The 3,941-nt window shown below is 43.0% G+C and overlaps 1 pseudogene across 1 annotated transcript; it reads right to left on the bottom strand.

Annotated features, from left to right (window-relative positions):
* Positions 1 to 213: 213 nt before the first annotated feature.
* On the bottom strand, positions 214 to 680 carry LOC308507918 (ribosomal protein uL24-like; annotated as a pseudogene). Its single transcript has one exon. The product of its transcript is annotated as a ribosomal protein uL24-like (transcript).
* Positions 681 to 3,941: the final 3,261 nt, after the last annotated feature.

Raw genomic sequence — 3,941 nt, 5'->3', positions numbered from 1 at the left:
CCCTTGGATAACTTTGCAAAGCAGTACATCTATGTGCATCGTTTTTTTTTTTTTTTTTTTTTAGAAAACATTTCCAATTTTTATTCATCAATCAAAACAGCAAAAGTAGGTTTACAGAGCCACATATCAATAACAAAACAAGAAGGAAACAAATATTCCAGAGATACCTTCAAAACCAGGCTAAAAATCTGCAGTTAAGCTGGGGGTGCACAGACGACAGGTTATGTTAATATTTATTCCTGCATTTTCTCCATAAATTCTTCCTTATGTTTGCCTTTCTCTTTTCCAACTTGTCGAGATTTTGCCTTGCCGTCAAGAATTTTTTTCCAGTCTTTGTCCAGTTGGAGCCTGGTGATAACCACCTTGGCTCGGGTGAATGCCCACGTGGACAGTTGTGCCGTTCGCCTTCTCACGCTGCACCGCTCAATATAAATGACATACTTCTCTCTGTAAACCTGGACTACCTTGCAGATCTGCTGACCTTTGTAGTGTCCTCGAACCACCTAGACCTCGTCGTCCTTGCGGATGGACATGGAGCAGACGTTGTACTTCTGCCGCAGCTCCTTGGAGAGCGGGGACGACATGATCTTCTGACGCACGTGTGAGGGGGCATTGAAGTGGCGTTTGCGACTTTTGCTACGGTCCGAGGTCACGAAGGGGTTGAACTTCATGGCGACCGTCTGGCGCCGGAAATGCATCATTCTTTTAAATGGCGCCTCATTAAATGGCATCTCATTCTTTTTAATGGCTGCGTGGATTCCTAAAGGTGGAATTTCTGGGCTATTGGGTATGTACCTTTTTCCTTTGAACTAGTGAATAACAGCAACAATAAGTAAATTTTCAATGTACATGATTTCATGAAAATTGTATCGATCTCTTCAAATCACTTAAAAACTATATTGTATGTATCTAGTTTTTTTTCATTGTTTCTTCAGAATCATTATTGGCTTCTTTTTTTTTTCCCTTCTGCGGTGTCCCAGAAGGCTGACCTTTACAGACTGCATAACCCAGTTTCCTTTGCCCTCTGCTTCTGGTTAGGTTCAGCTGATAGGCACTGGCAGGAAATGAAAGGAAGGAGAGAGAACTGTGTATCTCTACCTCTGCTGGGCCGTTTCCATTTTGGCTGCTTTCCTAAGGCCACAACTCTTGTAGGGCAACCCTCACCCAAGGACACAGCTCTCACCTTGTTACAGTAACAGCTCCTTTCTGCCCCTTCAGAACTGAAAGCTAGAACAGTTTCCTGTAGCTATTAGCCATTGAGTGGGTCTCTTCATCCTGCCCACATCTATGTACATAATACCTTCATTAACTCTTCTGAGTAGGTCATCTGTTTATCTCTAGGAGGAAAGCTGATAAAATTATCTTCAAGAGGTGTGTCCATTAGGATTGATTACATATACCAGTCAGTTTTGGTTTCACAAACAATGACAAGAGCAGCAACAATGAACAGTGACCTAAATAAGGAAAATGTTTATTTCTCTCCCAAGGGAAAGACATTTAAAGGCCTGTATGGTGGATTCCTGCATTAAGAACCCAGCCTCTTGTTGCACCATCTTCAGTAGATGGCTTCCGCAGCGTGGTTCAGGATGGCTGCTGAAGCTGTAGCCATTGCGCTCACATTCCACAGGCCCACATTCCAGGCAGCATGAAGGATGTGCACCCTCCCTTTTAAGATGACTCAGAAGTTAAAGGATACGTGGAAGTGTAGGCTTCATCGGCTAGAACTTAGTCAAATGACTGTTCCCCTGTTGCAAGCGAGATTAGAAAATGTAGTGTTTCAGCACATCATGGCAGAAACTATCCTGATAATTATGAATCATAAGATAATATTTCTTTAAAAATATAGTAAAATCCTAAAGAAACCTAGCTACGTGGCCCATCTACCCACTCAAATTTCCATTAATGCAGAAAACGATTTCATGGAATACTGCTGAGTAGCGTATTCCCTTTCTCAGCTCTCCAAAGGCTATTAAACAAACACCCTTTTCATGAAGTTAGATTAAGCAGTAACAGCAGTAGCTCTGTGTGCAAACATTTCAACCGGAGTGAGTGGCACTTAGACCCTGAGAATTCCTAATCACCATTGCTCCTCTGTTCCAGGCCAATACTAATCAGTTAAGAGTGGTTCTCTGACTCTGAATGTATCTCATTTAGAGCTGGCATGACTGTTTCAGCTTGTCTGACGTCATAATGGTATGATCTCTTGAGGTGAGGGCCCAGGGGGAAGAAGGCACCAAATTGTCAGTTTAATCTGGTGCCTAATCACCTCCTCTTCCATTTAAATAGTTTCCACATCTTTTTTCAACCTTTTCTTCCTTTAAAGGTAATTTTAAAAAGCCATTCATTGATCTTACATTGTAGTACATGGAAAATGCTGAATTCAATTCTAATTCTACATTTGTCAGCCCACCTTTGATCAATGATTTCTGTCTCCACCAGCAAGGACTTCCTGTCAACAAGTATTTTAATTTACTAAAGATTGATTTAACCAAGTGCATGATCTCATGTGAGTGAAGCAATACATTTGAATATTTTCAACCTGCTCTTGCTCCTGAAAAGCCAAGCGGAACCATCTAAGGTAAATGAGGCATATTCTGGCTCTCTCCATCTGTAGGAGAAAAGGTTGAAAAGGAGTCTGCCAATTTAGCAACATCAGCTAGAAATTAGGGGCAGAAGCCCCAACTGCTAAAAGATGTGCATTTGTTTGTAGTGTACTTATGTTTCTGGGGACCAAGTGAGCTGACAGGAAGGGGCAGGGTTCAACAAGGGACACAGATAAGAACCCCAACTTCAACATGTAAGCCATTAGTAACAATGTGTAGTAGAGTATTTGTGACACACTGTGATGGCTTTAAAACATGTCTGAAAATTATTTGATACTTCTCCCATTGAGAGGTGGGGTCTATGTCCCTTTCCTTGAATCTGGGTCAGTTTGAGTGACTTGATTGTAACCACAAGAATGCATCAGGGGGCCGGCCAGGTGGCTGAAGCAGTTAGAGCTCCGTGCTCCTAACTCCAAAGGCTACCGGTTCGATTCCCACATGGGCCAGTGGGCTCTCAACCACAAGGTTGCCAGTTCGATTCCTTGAGTCCCGCAAGGGATGGTGGGCTGCGCCCCCTGCAACTAGCAACGGCAACTGCACCTGGAGCTGAGCTGCGCCCTCCACAACTAAGATTGAAAGGACAACAACTTGACTTGGAAAAAAGTCCTGGAAGTACACACTGTTCCTCAGTAAAGTCCTGTTCCCCTTCCCCAATAAAATCTTTAAAAAAAAAAAAAAGAAGAAGAAGAAGAATGCATCAGGAGCGGTACATTAACCTCCAAGGCTAGTTCCCGAAAGGCTTATGCCTAATTCTCTTGAGAAACCCCCGGGACTCTATGCTTCCATATAAGACCAACTACTGAGGACCTACCACGTAGCTACGAAACCCAGGCAATATGGAAAGTGCGTATTGGTGTTCTGGCCGACAGCCCTAACAGAAGGTCTAGTCATCAACCAGCATTGAGTGAAGACACCTCTGTCCACAGAGGCGTACTAGCTGAGGCCCTAGAGATTGGCCATCTTCATTTTCTGGTCAAAAATTCTTACCCACAGACTCTATGAGCATAATAGAATGGTTCATTTATATCACAAAGTTTTGGGTGGTTTGTTACACAGCAATAGTGACCAGCCCTATTGAGTCACTGAAAAACTGGCTGAGCCACGTACTGATAAACACTGATGTTTATTAGAGTTCTGCAGAAAGCTGGGTGATCAGCACCATGAGTAGAGAGGCCGCCTGGCATTATGCTATGAACATGAGCTACAGAGTTAAACCTCTACCTCCTAAGCCTCTGTTCTATGATTTTGTAAACAGAAATAGTAATCCTTATCTTGAAGAATTCCTGTGTGGATTAGAGTTGATGTGTAGAAAACACTCAGCACAGTGCCTAGCAAAGG

The sequence above is a fragment of the Rhinolophus hipposideros genome, assembly GCF_964194185.1.
Source record: "Rhinolophus hipposideros genome assembly, chromosome: 2".
In the NCBI taxonomy this organism is placed as follows: domain Eukaryota; kingdom Metazoa; phylum Chordata; class Mammalia; order Chiroptera; family Rhinolophidae; genus Rhinolophus; species Rhinolophus hipposideros.
This window is presented reverse-complemented; position numbering and strand designations above follow the sequence as displayed.